We start from the raw sequence: 16,362 nt of genomic DNA, 5'->3' as shown, positions 1-16,362 counted from the left end.
GCTGTCACGAGCAGCCTACAGCCCGGCCCCTTGAAGCTGTCACGAGCAGCCTACAGCCCGGCCCCTTGAAGCTGTCACGAGCAGCCTACAGCCCGGCCCCTTGAAGCTGTCACGAGCAGCCTACAGCCCGGCCCCTTGAAGCTGTCACGAGCATCGCCCGGCGCAGCTTCAGGGAGCACTACCAAATTTTCCCTCTGGGGCAAAAACTGGTTACCACTGCTAAAGTCCTGCAGACATTATTAGCAGTATCACGCCATGTCCGGGGGCACTAACGGGAGGTGCAAACCCTCCGTATTTCTTCCCCTATGATTTAAATCCTTTACAAATCCATGCTGGCTCTCTGATCGGTTTATATTTGTCCAACTGCTCAGCCACTCTCGTTAATGACAGATTTCAGTAACTTCCCCACAATAGAAAATGGAATAATAGGTCAAAAATTTCCTGGTTTCTCTCCCACCCTTCAGAAATAAAGGAGTAGCACTGGCAATTTTCCAATCCAAGGTGACAATACTTGAATAGAGAGAGTTTTGGAAGATGATAACGAAAGCACCTGCAATTTATTCACCTACTTCTTTTACTGCCAAGAATGAAACCATTAGGTTCTGGAGATTTGCCTTATCGGCCCCAAGTTTCCACACGATAAAAAACGGGCGCCCCTCCGAGCTGGGCGCCCGTTTTTCGCGCCAGAAAGAAAACGCGCGATTCTGGAGCGCCCTGCAGCTCCATGTCTGCCTGGCGCGGCGCCCAGGGGGTCGGAGCCTACCACTCGCGCCGATTTTGTAAGTGGGAGGGGGCGGGTACCATTTAAATTAGTTTTTTTCCTGCCGGCAACCCTGCGCATGCGCGTTGGAGCGTTCGCGCACGCGCAGTGTGAAGGAAACATTGGCACTCGGCCATTTCTGTAGTTCTTTGTAGCTGTTTAATTTTTGAACATTTTTTAATAAAAGCACATTGCCATCAGCACATCAGCACTGAGGCTTCTTGCAGCAGTGAGAAGGCTGCAGGAAGTCTCAGAAAGTTGAGGCAGTCGTTTCCCGACGACCTCCCCCCCCCGCCATCGGGAACGGCTGCTCAACTTGTGAGGCTTCCTGCAGCCTTCTCACTGTCTCCTTCCCGCCTGCCCGCCGTCTGGAACGGCTTCCTCCCCCCCCCGCCTCCTTCTCCCCCCCCCCCGCCTCCTTCCCCCCCCCCCCGCCTCCTTCCCCCCCCCCCCCCCCCCCGCGGGAACGGCTGCCTCAACTTGTGAGGCTTCCTGCAGCATTCTCCCTGGCTGAAGCACTTTCACACAGGTAGGAAGATGGTGTATTTAATCTTTTCTTTGCTTATAAATGTTTATTCAGGTTGGATTTATTTGTATAAGTATAAATAAGGATTTATTATAGAATTTAATGACTTCCTTCCCCTCCCTCCCCCACCTCGTTCTGGACGCCAAATTTGTAACCTGCGCCTGATTTTTTAATGTGTAGACAAGGTTTTTTCAGTTCTACAAAAATCTTCACTTGCTCCATTCTAAGTTAGTTTGGGGTACGTTTTCACTGTGGAAACTTTGAAATCAGGAGTCAGTGGCCGGACACGCCCCCTTTTGAAGAAAAAAATTCTGTTCCAAAGTGAAACTGTTCTACCTGACTAGAACTGCAGAAAAAAAAATGTGGAGAATTGCGATTTCTAAGATAGTCCGTTCTCCACCAGTTGCTCCTAAAAATCAGGCGCAAATCATGTGGAAACTTGGGCCCATTATTTCTCCATTCCATTTTTTTCGCTTCCATTAAATCTACTTAGTTCCTCCCCTTGATGTATTTTTATTTTTCCAGCAATTTATCCTCTTCTGTGAAGACCGAAGCAAAGTAATTATTTAGCGAAGTCTAACAAATTACAATACCAACTTTAAGTGGCTCACATTACCCTTAGCCACTCTCTTTCTATTAATGTACTTGTGAAACCTTTTATAGTTATTCTTGATATCCCTTGAAAGTTTTTTCATGCATTTCCTATTTGCAGCTCTTACTATTTTCTTTGTATCCCTTTGCTGTTCTTTATATCTTTTCCAGTCTGCCTGATCTCGATTATTCTTTGCATTTAACATAAGAACATAAGAAATAGGAACAGGAGTAGGCCACACGACCTCTTGAGCCTGCTCTGCCATTTAATAAGATCATGGGTGATCTGATCACTTCCCTACCCGCTCCCCATAACCCCTTATCGTTTAAGAAACTGTCTATTTCTGTCTTAAATTTATTCAATGTCCCAGCTTCTACAGCTCTCTGAGGCAGTGAATTCCACAGATTTACAACCCTCAGAAGAAATTTCTCCTCATCTCTGTTTTAAATGGGAAGCCCCTTATTCTAAGAATGTGCCCTCCAGTTCTAGTCTCCCCTATCAGTGGAAACATCCTCTCTGCATCCACCTTGTCAAGCCCCCTCATAATCTTATACGTTTTGATAAGATCACTTCTCATTCTTCTGAATTCCATAGAGTAGAGGCCCAACCTACTCAACCTTTCCTCATAAATTAACCCCCTCATCCCCGGAATCAACCTAGCGAACCTTCTCTGAACTGCCTCCAAAGCGAATATATCCTTTCGTAAATATAGAAACCAAAACTGCATGCAGTATTCCAGGTGTGGCCTCACCAATACCTTATACAGCTGTAGCAAGACTTCCCTGCTTTTACACTCCATCCCCTTTGCAATAAAGGCCACGATACCATTGGCCTTCCTGATCACTTGCTGTACCTGCATACTATCCTTTTGTGTTTCATGCACAAGTACCCCCAGGTCCTGCTGTACTGCGGCACTTTGGAATCTTTCTCCATTTAAATAATAACTTGCTCTTTGATTTTTTTTCTGCAAAAGTGCATGACCTCACACTTTCTAACATTAAACTCCATCTGCCAAATTTTTGCCCACTCACTTAGCCTGTCTGTGTCCTTTTGCAGATTGTGTGTGTCCTCCTCACACATTGCTTTTCCTCCCACCTTTGTATAGTCAGCAAACTTGGCTACGTTACACTCAGTCCCTTCTTCAAAGTCATTAATATAGATTGTAAATAGTTGGAGTCCCAGCACTGATCCCTGCAGCACCCCACTAGTTACTGGTTGCCAACCAGAGACTGACCATTTATCCCGACTCTCTGTTCATTAACCAATCTTCTATCCGTACTAATATATTACCCCCAACTCCGTGAACTTTTATCTTGTGCAGTAACCTTTTATGTGGCACCTTGTCAAATGCCTTCTGAAAGTCTAAATACACCACATCCACTGGTTCCCCTTTATCCACCCTCTTCGTTACATCCTCAAAGAATTCCAGCAAATTTGTCAAACATGACTTTCCCTTCATAAATCCATGCTGACTCTGCCTGACCATATTATGCTTTTCCAAATGTCCTGCTACTGCTTCTTTAATAATGGACTCCAACATTTTCCCAACCACAGATGTTAGGCTAACTGGTCTATAGTTGCCTGCTTTTTAATCTGCCTCCTTTTTTAAATAGGGGCGTTACATTTGCAGTTTTCCAATCTGCTGGGACCTCCCCAGAATCCAGGGAATTTTGGTCAATTACAACCAAATTTATGCAAGCTCTTTTTCAGTTTTGAAGTTGCAAGCTTTAATTCAAGGCAAGTGATGATGTAATTCATAATGTTTTCTATTATGAACTGTTCAGAGGCAAAACACCCATGATTGTGATCATCTGTGATTGTGGTTTCTTATCTGTCAAATATATTGTTTATGAAGAATGGATTTCTGCTTTAATCAATCACCTCTTTACTGTTGTTGAAAATCAATATAAAAATCTCGACCTATTTTTGAAGCTTACGGATATTGTTTTAATATTGAACTGAATAAATAATAAACTTTTGAGCATTATGAGGTAAATTGTTTGTTTAAGCAAAGTTATGTTTAAAAAGTAAGTCATACAGCTTGTTGATAGTGTAGTTAAGGATAAATTTTCCACTACTGGCACATGTTGGGAGCATACAACAATACGCATCCCTTGCCCATAATTTGCCTCCCATAAATATTAAGCAGAAATTTATCTTTAAATGCTTTAAAGCAGGAATATAAAGAGATTAAACAGCAAACAATGAGGAAAGCTGTGGAGGACAGGGGAATGTCTAGAATAGAAAAGGAGTTGCAGACGGGTCAGGAAAGGTTACAGACAGGTGGGAATGCGATGGAGTCAATCCTTAAAACCTACTTCACCTGTCTTAATATCTCTTATGTGGCTCGATGTTAACTTTTGCCTGATAACACTGCTGTGATGCACCTTGAGACGTTGTACTACATTAAAGACGCTATATAAATGCAAGTTGTTGTTGTTGTACAGGTGCAGCGTCTAAAATCCGGAACCCTCGGGACCGAGGCTGTTCCGAATTCCGGGCTTTCGATTTGCTTTCTGACGTCACGAATCTGGAAACACCCTTGCCCAGGTTCGGGTATTACCGGATTTCAGAATGTCAGAGTGGGGAGGGGTCCCCGCCGAGAAGCTATTCGGGCCATTCGCCCCCGCCTAGGTGGTCATCGGGCACGGCCCCAGCGAGGAGCTATTCGAGTCGGGTGGGTCGGCATGGATGCCCCGAGGTAAGGGCAATGGCGAGGTGAGGCGAGCGGCGGTGAGGCCAAGCAGAGGTGGGGCCCCGAGGTCGGCAGGGTCAGCGGGTCTGGATTCCGGAACATGTTACGGATTCCGGACGACCCTGCCACTGATCGTTCCGGAATCCGGATTCTCGAAGCTGCACCTGTAGTAGAAGGAGGGCTGGGACCTAAAGGGGCTAAGGGTGTATTGAGTCCCACTTGTTCCATAGGGCTGCTGGACCATAGTTCCCCCAATACTGCCAGAGTCTAAGCTTGCCAACTCGCCAAACCACCTCCCCAATTTTCCCCAAATTCCAGGTCCTCTTCCCCAGATTCCCTCTCCCCTTTTTCCAGATCAGGCATCTCCCCTCTCAAACCCTGGACAGCATTCTCCGATCTCAGGACCACCCAGAGATCATTCTCTCCAGCACTCCCCAGGTGACCCCTACCAGTGAGCTCTGATTCCATAATCTGCACCAGTGTTGCCAGAACTTCCTTCTTCAGTGTACCCGCAACCCCCTTCCCAGTGCAGGGAAGGAACCCACTCCCAGAATACTTCTAGAGTCAGATATCCCATCCCAGTATTGCCAGACCTCAGGTCTTGTTCCCAGATCCTAGAGCCACCCCAATGCTGTGTCCCTGAATACTACTTTGCCCAACAACCCTGTCCGTTTACGATTTCCAACTATTGTGACCAATGCTGCAGATCTGCTAGTATGTCAAATATGTAACAGCCATTAGTCAGAGAGTCCATCCTTAGTCAACTTGAAGATTCAGAAATGTGTGGGACGAGAGTCACAGCCCAGGAACATATGACAGATTCCCATTCCAGATGGACATTAGTGAAGCAGTTGCACTTTTAACAGTAGCTTCAATGCAGCCACTTTAATGGTCATTTTTCTAGTGCCAACCCACAATTCACAACAGTTATTGAATTCAGTTTCACAACCTGGGCCACGATTAACTCATTTGCTTACTAACTTTATCCTGTATTACAAACTCCAGTTGTTTGCCAAAATACTGAAAAGTATCTGGCCTGCAATTTCCTGGCCGATCTATGAATCTTTTTTTGGAGAGGAAAGTCACATTTGCCATTCTCCAGGCCTCTCATACTATTTTGTTTTACAATGAATTTTAGAAAAATACAGTCAGATTCTATGGGTTTTTTTTCTATGGATTACTCAGATGTAAACTATCAGGTCCCAATGATTTGCCTACCTTAGGTGTGAGGAATTTCTTTAGTAAAATCTCTCTGAACAATAAACTCCACTTATTGTCATGAAGCCACTTCTTGTGGTTCTATAGTTCAATAGCCACCTGCCTGGTAAAAACTGGGGCAAAGCACTTATTTAGTATCTGCCTGCCATTCCTTCACTCTCGCTACAAACTTGGACCCTTCTTTTAGCAGCTCTACCCTTAACTTGATTATACTCTTACTAATATATTTCCACAAAATATTTTTACTACATTTTTTGGTTAATTTTCTCTCATATTCTATCAGCCTTCCTAAAATCTCCCTTTTTGTAGCTTTCCTATATTCTTCATACTAGTTAATGATCTGTGGTGTTGCACATGGTCTTCGTGTAGTCTTCGGGTGAAGTGGGATAGTGGATAATTGGATAACTGGATCATGGAGAACAGACATAATTCATTCTTTAACTATAATATAAAATCAAAATATTATACAAAAATAGTAAAACTTACATTAATTTTGCAAACAAATATCTTCACCACACAGACTGCAGCAGTCCAAGAAGGCAGATCACCACCACATTCTCAAAGGGTTATTAAGGATGGGCAATAAATGCTGGCCTTGTCAACGATGCCCACATCCCATGAACTAATTTTTTTTAAAGGGATAGAGCTGATTGGTGCACAAGCATCCATCTTCAGTATGGACTGAGGAGCTAAACAAGATGAAAAACTAAACTGCTATTGCAGTACTACTGCTGGGAGGATGTGTGATATGTTTAATTAAGCAATGTCCAACAACTTGCATTTACGGAGCCTTTAATATAGAAAAACATTGTAAGGTGCTTCACAGAGCTGTAACCAAACAGAAATGGAAACCACGTTATAGATGGAAATATTAGGAAGGGTGACTGTTGAGGAGAAATCTCCCTTTCTCCCTAGCGGATCCACTCAGATGATGGATCGACGCTCTCGATGTACGACAGAATCAAAGAGAGAGGTTCGAAACGATTAATTCCGACATATGCAGGGGAAGGTTGGGAGGCCAGCATCGTGAGAGCGGGACTACAAAGGGCGGCATCGAGAGCGCGGAGCGGGCGTGGGACTACAAAGGGCGGCGGCAGCTTGGAGTAGCGGCAGTTGGGAGGAGGCCAGCTGCAGCAGGGGCAGAAAGTAAACAAAGAAGTAAAAAGAAATCAAAGTGTCACAGCCAAGCGGGTAAGTGATTGGTGAGTAGTTTTTCTTTTCCTTTTCTTATCAGTAGGTAACCTTTGGCATTGTTGCCAAATTAAGTTAATTTAAGGGTTAAGTCATGGCAGGAGAGCCCAGACCCTGGTCATGCTCCTCCTATGCTATGTGGGAAATCAGGGACACTGACAACTATGTGTACAGGAAGTGCATCCAGCTGCAGCTCCTGTCAGACTGCATTGCGGCACTGGAGCTGCACATGCACTCACTCTGGAGCATCCGCGATGCTGAGGATGTCGTGAATAGCACGTTTAGTGAGTTGGTCATACCGTAGGTAAAGGTTACAAAGGCAGATAGGGAATAGGTGACAATCAGGCAGAGCAGGAGTAGGAAGGTAGTGCAGGGATCCCCTGTGGTCATCTCCCTCCAAACAGATATACCACTTTGGATACTGATCGGGGAGATGGCTTATCAGGGGAATGCAGCAGCAGCCAAGTTCAAGGCACCATGGGTGGCTCTGCTGCACAGGAGGGCAGGAAAAGGAGTGGGAGAGCTTTAGTGGTAGGGGATTCTATTGTAAGGGGAATAGATAGGACTTTCTGCAGCCGCAATCGAGACTCCAGGATGGTATGTTGTCTCCCTGGTACAAGGGTAAAGGATGTCTCGGAGCGGCTGCAGGGCATTCTAGAGGGGGACGGTGAACAGCCAGTTGCTGTGATGCACATAGACACCAACGATATAGGTAAAAAAACGGGATGAAGTCCTACAAGCTGAATTTAGGGAGCTAGTTGTTAAATTAAAAAGTAGGACCTCAAAAGGTAGTAATCTCAGCATTGCTACCAGTGCCACATGCTAGTCAGAGTAGAAATAGCAGGATAGTTAAGATGAATACGTGGCTTGAGGAGTGGTGCAAGAGAGAGGATTCAAATTCCTGGGACATTGGAACCGGTTCTGGAGGAGGTGGGACCAGTACAAACGGGACGGTCTGCACCTGGGCAGGACTGGAACCGATGTTCTCGGGGGAGTGTTTGCTAGTGCTGTTGGGGAGGGTTTAAACTAATACGGCAGGGGGATGGGAATCTATGCAGGGAGACAGAGGGAAGTAAAATGGGGGCAGAAGCAAAAGGTAGAAAGGAGATAAGGAAAAGTGGCGGGCAGAGAAATCAAAGGCAAAAATCAAAAAGGGCCACAGTACAACATAATTCTAAAAGGACAGAGTGTTAAAAAAACCAAGCCTGAAGGTTCCGTGTCTCAATGTGAGGAGCATTCCGAATAAAATTGATGAATTAACTACACAAATAGCTGTTAACGGATGTGATGTAATTGGGATTACGGAGACATGGCTCCAGGGTGACCAAGGCTGGGAACTGAACATCCAGGGGTATTCAATATTCAGGAAGGATAGACAGAAAGGAAAAGGAAGTGGGGTAGCGTTGCTGGTTAAAGAGGAGATTAACGCAATAGTAAGGAAGGACATTAGCTTGGATGATGTGGAATCTGTGTGGATAGAGCTGCGGAACACCAAAGGGCAGAGAACGTTAGTGGGAGTTCTGTACAGACCACCAAACAGTAGTAGTGAGGTTGGGGATGGCAAACAGGAAATTAAGGATGCATGCAATAAAAGGTACAGCAGTTATCATGGGTGACTTTAATCTACATACAGATTGGGCTAACCAAACTGGTAGCAATACGGTAGAGGAGGATTTCCTTGAGTGTATAAGGGATGGTTTCCGAGACCAATATGTCAAGGAACCAACTAGAGAGCTGGGTGCTGTGTAATGAGAGAGGATTAATTAGCAATCTTGTTGTGCGAGGCCCGTTGGGGAAGTGTGACGATAATGTGGTAGAATTCTTCATTAAGATGGAGAGTGACACAGTTAATTCAGAGACTAAGGTCCTGAACTTAAAGAAAGGTAACTTCAATAGTATGAGACGTGAATTGGCTGGCGAATGATACTTAAAGGGTTGACGGTGGATAGGCAATGGCAGACATTTAAAGATCACATGGATGAACATCAACAATTGTACATCCTTATCTGGCGTAAAAATAAAACGGGGAAGATGGCTCAACCGTGGCTAACAAGGGAAATTAGGGATAGTGTTAAAACCAAGGAAGAGGCATATGAATTGGCCAGAAAAAGCAGCAAACCTGAGGGCTGGGACAAATTTAGAATTCAGCAGAGGAGGACAAAGGGTTTAATTAGGAGGGGGAAAATAGAGTATGAGAGGAAGCTTGCAGGGAACATAAAAACTGACTGCAAAAGCTTCTATAGGTATGTGAAGAGACAAAGATTAGTGAACACAAATGTCGTCCCTTGCAGTCAGAATCAGATGAATTTATCAATGGGGAACAAAGAAATGGCAGACCAACTTAACAAATACTTTGGTTCTGTCTTCACTAAGGAAGACACAAATAACCTTCCGGAAATACTAGGGGACCGAGAGTCTAGCGATAAGGAGGAACTGAAGGAAATCCTTATCAGTCAGGAAATTGTGTTCGGGAAATTGATGGGATTGAAGTCTGATAAATCCCCAGGGCTTGACAGACTGCATCCCAGAGTACTTAAGGAAGTGGCTCTAGAAATAGTGGCTGCATTGGTGGTCATTTTCCAACATTCGATAGACTCTGGATCAGTTCCTATGGATTGGAGGGTAGCTAATGTAACACCACTTCTTTTTTTTTTTTAAAAAAAAAGGATGGAGAGATAAAACGGGGATTTATAGACCGGTTAGTCTGACATCGGTAGTGGGCAAAATGTTGGAATCAATTATTAAATTCCTGGGGCATTGGAACCGGTTCTGGGGGAGGTGGGACCAGTACAAACCGGACAGTCTGCACCTAGGTAGGACTGGAACCAATGTCCTAGGAGGAGTGTTTGCTAGTGCTGTTGGGGAAGAGTTAAACTAATATGGCAGGGGAATGGGAACCAATGTAGGGAGACAGAGGGAAACAAAATGGAGACAGAAGCAAAAGACAGAAAGATGAGTAAAAGTGGTGGGCAGAGAAACCCAAGGCAAAAAAACAAAAAGGGCCACTTTGCAGCAAAATTCTAAGGGGTCAAAGTGTGTTAAAAAGACAAGCCTGAAGGCTCTGTGCCTCAATGCGAGGAGTATTCAGAATAAGGTGGACGAATTAACTGTGCAGTTAGCAGTTAACGGATACGATGTGGTTGGCATCACGGAAACATGGCTCCAGGGTGACCAAGGCTGGGAACTCAACATCCAAGGGTATTCAACATTTAGGAAGGATAGACAGAAAGGACAAGGAAGCGGGGTGGCGTTGCTGGTTAAAGAGGAAATTAATGCAATTGTAAGGAAAGACATTAGCTTGGATGATGTGGAATTGGTATGGGTGGAGCTACGGAACACCAAAGGACAGAAAACGCTAGTGGGAGTTGTGTACAGACCTCCAAACAGTAGTAGTGATGTTGGGGAGGGCATCAAACAGGAAATTAGGGGTGCATGCAATAAAGGTGCAGCAGTTATCAAGGGTGACTTTAATATGCATATAGATTGGGCTAACCAAACTGGAAGCAATACGGTGGAGGAGGATTTCCTGGAGTGCATAAGGGATGGTTTTCTAGACCAATATGTTGAGGAATCAACTAAGGGGGAGGCCATCTTAGACTGGGTGTTGTGTAATGAGAGAGGATTAATTAGCAATCTCGTTGTACGAGGCCCCTTGGGGAAGAGTGACCATAATATGGTGGAATTCTATATTAGGATGGAGAATGAAACAGTTAATTCAGAGACCATGGTCCAGAACTTAAAGAAGGGTAACTTTGAAGGTATGAAGCGTGAATTGGCTAGGATAGATTGGTGAATGATACTTAAGGGGTTGACAGTGGATGGGCAATGGCAGACATTTAGAGACTGCATCGATGAACTACAACAATTGTACATCCCTGTCTGGCGTAAAAATAAAAAAGGGAAGGTGGCTTAACCGTGGCTATCAAGGGAAATCAGGGATAGTATTAAAGCCAAGGAAGTGGCATACAAATTGGCCAGAAATAGCAGCGAACCCGGGGAATGGGAGAAATTTAGAACTCAGCAGAGGAGGACAAAGGGTTTGATTAGGGCAGAGAAAAAATAGAGTATGAGAGGAAGCTTGCAGGGAACATTAAAATGGACTGCAAAAGCTTCTATAGATATGTAAAGAGAAAAAGGTTAGTAAAGACAAACGTCGGTCCCCTGCAGTCAGAATCAGGGGAAGTCATAACGGGGAACAATGGTTCGGTATTCACTAAGGAGGACACAAACAACCTTCCGGATATAAAAGGGGTCAGAGGGTCTATGAAGAAGGAGGAACTGAGGGAAATCCTTATTAGTCAGGAAATTGTGTTGGGGAAATTGATGGGATTGAAGGACAATAAATCCCCAGGGCCTGATGGTCTGCATCCCAGAGTACTTAAGGAGGTGGCCTTGGAAATAGCGGATGCATTGACAGTCACTTTCCAACATTCCATAGACTCTGGATCAGTTCCTATAGAGTGGAGTGTAGCCAATGTAGCCCCACTTTTTAAAAAAGGAGGGAGAGAGAAAACAGGGAATTATAGACCGGTCAGTCCGACATCGGTAGTGGGTAAAATGATGGAATCAATTATTAAGGGTGTCATAGCAGCGCATTTGGAAAGAGGTGACATGATAGGTCCAAGTCAGCATGGATTTGTGAAAGGGAAATCATGCTTGACAAATCTTCTGGAATTTTTTTGAGGATGTTTCCAGTCGCGTGAACAAGGGAAAACCAGTTGATGTGGTGTATTTGGACTTTCAGAAGGCTTTTGACAAGGTCCCACACAAGAGATTAATGTGCAAAGTTAAAGCACATGGGATTGGGGGTAGGGTGCTGACGTGGATTGAGAACTGGTTGGCAGACAGGAAGCAAAGAGTAGGAATAAATGGTACTTTTCAGAATGGCAGGCAGTGACTAGTGGGGTATCGCAATGTTCTGTGCTGGGGCCCCAGCTGTTTACATTGTACATTAATGATTTAGACGAGGGGATTAAATGTAATATTTCAAAATCTGCGGATAACACTAAGTTGGTTGGCAGTGTGAGCTGCGAGGAGGATGCTATGAGGCTGCAGAGTGACTTGGATAGGTTATGTGAGTGGGCAAATGCATGGCAGATGAAGTATAATGTGGATAAATGTGAGGTTATCCACTTTGGTGGTAAAAACAGAGAGACAGACTATTATCTGAATGGTGACAGGTTAGGAAAAGGGGAGGTGCAACGAGACCTGGGTGTCATGGTACATCAGTCATCGAAGGTTGGCATGCAGGTACAGCAGGCGGTTAAGAAAGCAAATGGCATGTTGGCCTTCATAGCGAGGGGATTTGAGTACAGGGGCAGGGAGGTGTTACTACAGTTGTACAGGGCCCTGGTGAGGCCACACCTGGAGTATTGTGTACAGTTTTGGTCTCCTAACTTGAGGAAGGACATTCTTGCTATTGAAGGAGTGCAGCGAAGGTTCACCAGACTGATTCCCGGGATGGCGGGACTGACATATCAAGAAAGACTGGATCAACTGGGCTTGTATTCACTGGAGTTCAGAAGAATGAAAGGGGATCTCATAGAAACGTTTAAAATTCTGACAGGTTTAGACAGGTTAGATGCAGGAAGAATGTTCCCAATGTTAGGGAAGTCCAGAACCAGAGGTCACAGTCTAAGGATAAGGGGTAAGCCATTTAGGACTGAGATGAGGAGAAACTTCTTCACCCAAAGAGTGGTGAACCTGTGGAATTCTCTACCACAGAAAGTTGTTGAGGCCAATTCACTAAATATATTCAAAAAGGAGTTAGATGAAGTCCTTATTACTAGGGGGATCAAGAGGCATGGTGAGAAAGCAGGAATGGGGTACTGAAGTTGCATGTTCAGCCATGAACTCATTGAATGGCAGTGCAAGCTCGAAGGGCCGAATGGCCTACTCCTGCACCTATTTTCTATGTTTCTAATATAATAGCAGCGCATTTTGAAAGCAGTGACAGGATCGATCCAAGTCAGCATGGATTTATGAAAGGGAAATCATGCTTGACAAATCTTCTAGAATTTTTTGAGGATGTAACTCGTCGAGTGGACAAGGGGGAACCAGTGGATGTGGTGTATTTGGGCTTTCAAAAGGCTTTTGACAAAGTCCCACACGAGAGATTAGTGTGCAAAATTAAAGCACATGATATTGCGGGTAATGTATTGACGTGGATAGAGAACTGATTGGCAGACTGAAAGCAAAGAGTCAGAATAAACGGGTCCTTTTCAGAATGGCAGGCAGTGACTAGTGGGATACCGCAAGGTTCAGTGCTGGGAGCCCAGCTATTTACAATATACATTAATGAGTTGGATGAAGAAATTGAATGTAATATCTCCAAGTTTGCAGATGACACTAAGCTGGGTGGCAGTGTGAGCTGTGAGGGGGATGCTATGAGGCTGCAGAGTGACTTGGATAGGTTAGGTGAGTGGGCAAATGCATGGCAGATGCAGTACAATGTGGATAAAAGTGAGGTTATCCACTTTAGTGGCAAAAACAGGAAGGCAGATTATCTGAATGGTGACAAGTTAGGAAAAGGGGAGGTGCAACACGACCTGGGTGTCATGGTACATCAGTCATTAAAAGTTGGCATGCAGGTACAGCAGGCGGTGAAGAAGGGAAATGGCATGCTGGCCTTCATAGCGAGAGGATTTGAGTATAGGAGCAGGGAGGTCTTACTGCATTTGTACAGGGCCTTGGTGAGACCACACCTTGAATATTGTGTTCATTTTTGGTCTCCTAATCTGAGGAAGGACATTCTTGCTATTGAGGGAGTGCAGCAAAGGTTCACCAGACTGATTCCCGGGATGACAGGACTGACATATGAAGAAAGACTGGCTCGACTAGTCTTATATTCACTGGAATTGAGAAGAATGAGAGGGGATCTCATAGAAACATGTAAAATTCTGACGGGATTGGACAGATTAGATGCAGGAAGAATGTTCCCAATGTTGGGGAAGTCCAGAACCAGGGGTCACAGTCTAAGGATAAGGGGTAAGCCATTTAGGACCGAGATGAGGAGAAACTTCTTCACTCAGAGAATTGTGAACCTGTGGAATTCTCTACCACAGAAAGTTGTTGAGGCCAGTTCGTTAGATATATTCAAAAGGGAGTTTGATGTGGCCCTTATGGCTAAAGGGATCAAGGAGTATGGAGAGAAAGCAGGAATGGGGTACTGAAGTTGCACGATCAGCCATGATCATATTAAATGGTGGTGCAGGCTCGAAGGGCCGAATGGTCTACTCCTGCACCCATTTTCTATGTTTCTTAGTTACCCTCGACAGAATCTTCAAAAACCAAAAAGTCGGGCCGGTCTTTATGCAGATTTTAGTGGGCCGGCCTATAACGAATCTTTTGAAGTGACAGTGATCGAGAATGCTACCCGTGGCAATAACACAGAAGTCTCTACAATATTTGAAATGACAATTTAACTACCACAAATAACACAGATGTAAGGCAAAGACAAATAACGGAATTTGTTACCGCATTTGAGTCAAAGAAAACATTCAATTCACAAAGCACAGAAACGTTCGTTAACATGAAAGACGGGAATTTTAGTTCAGTTCAACATTGGTTTACCCCTTATCAGACTGCGTGCTGTGTGAGCTGATCCCTCCATCCTCCCGAGCATTTGGCTCCCCTCTTGACTTCTTTCAATGTGTTAGCTCTACCTCTCGGAATGTGTTTGTTTCTACAGGTTTGACTTTATGCGCTTCTCAGCCTGTTCCACCATTCTTTAAGAGTTAAACACATAAACTGTTCTATGTATTCCTTCAAAATCTAAGATTCATTTTCCTATCATATATTTTACATACAACCTGTCGATAACTCCTTAACCTACCACAGTGACCAAAAGCTTGGTCAAAGAGCTGGGTTTTACAGAGGGTCTTAAAAGGAGGAAGGTGGAGAGAGGCAGAAGATCTCGAGAAAATTTCAGAGCATACAGCCAAGGTGGCTGAAGGCATCTACCAATAGTGGGGCTACAGTAAAAAGAAAATGCAAGGAGGGTAGCAATATTACTGAGACAATTATCACTGCACAAGGGCACAAGGATTTAGGTAGAGAAGTGCTCAAACAGAATCCATTTTGGATTGTTCTGAGAAATAACAATATTATTGGAAGTGTAAACAGTAGAACAGAAATTGAGAATGAAACTTGACAAATGAGAGAGATGGGTATAAACAATAAAATTATAACTGTAGGAGATTTTAATGATCCAGAAGTAAACAAGAATAGAGAAAATATGTGGTGAGAAACCCACCTCTGACCAAACTTTTAGTCACCTCCTCCAAATATTGCCTTCTTTAGATCAGCATACTTAAAAAAAAATTAACACCTCTGTGAAACGCCTTGGAATGTTATTCTATATTAAAGGTGCTAAATAAATGCAAGTTTTTTGTTAGTCCTCCAAGAGCTTCTGAACCAGCTTCATCATGTCTCTTATCCTGACACACAATTCAGGCTACATGATTCATGTCTCACATTTACAGTACAGCAATGAGTTACTCAAATGAAAACTATGTAAATCCTTACATGTATCTGCACATACTGTGGTGTCATGCAGTATGCATGCTTTCATATAACATAACTTGAGAAAGCATGCAATCTATTTTCTGTTCAATAAAAAGTACTGTAATGCATCCAATTGCTTAGCTAGAACTTGAAAACAATTTCACCAGAAACCACTGAGAACTGCATTTTGTGGTTTGACTGTGGAAAGAATTTCCAAACTATACCACATAATGTCAGTACAATAAATCCAGATTAACATGATGACAGAACTTTACACAAAATCACTAGCTATTTACTCCCAGTAAGACAAGCTAAACATGTAATCCCCAACCATGCATTTATTTTTGTTACTCAGCATACTAAAAATTGTTAGTTCAACATATATTAAGCATCATCACTCAAAATTTATTTAAACAGCCATACCTGGTTTTGCCTGCATTCAACAGTCACTCAATTCAAAAGTCATCAGACGAGATAAATTGGTTCATAAATGCAAGTATAATAAAGCTTTACATTGAGCTGGACAAGTACACGCTAGAAACCGGTATTTTATATGTGATCAAAGGAATCTTTATCCAAAGCTTGTCAAAACTGGTGTTGAGGATGAATTATATTTTTAAATTTAATACAACTTTTAATTGATGTTTGAAAACACCTCTACAGGATTCTCTATGGGAGTGCAAATAAATGGAATGATTGCAACTCTCAACTGCACATAAATTGCAGAATATTTGAACCCATGTGACATAGACAACTGTGACGGTTCCTAATGAAAAACCTTCAAGATTTATTTAGATATTGTGTGCACTGCGTTAATGCTTTTCCGTTACTATATAAAAGACAAATAATTGCATTTACTGTACTCAAAACTGAAA

The 16,362-nt window shown here is 43.6% G+C and overlaps 1 protein-coding gene across 3 annotated transcripts in view; it reads right to left on the bottom strand.

Annotated features, from left to right (window-relative positions):
• The window catches only part of pag1 (phosphoprotein membrane anchor with glycosphingolipid microdomains 1), a 341,614-nt gene that overhangs the window by 324,626 nt on the left and 626 nt on the right, over nucleotides 1–16,362 (bottom strand). The gene's annotated exons all lie outside the window — the stretch shown is intronic.

The sequence above is a fragment of the Pristiophorus japonicus genome, chromosome 1, assembly GCF_044704955.1.
Source record: "Pristiophorus japonicus isolate sPriJap1 chromosome 1, sPriJap1.hap1, whole genome shotgun sequence".
Lineage (NCBI taxonomy): Eukaryota > Metazoa > Chordata > Chondrichthyes > Pristiophoridae > Pristiophorus > Pristiophorus japonicus.
The sequence above is the reverse complement of the archived record's forward strand: the minus strand, read 5'-3'. Positions and strand labels throughout refer to the sequence as shown.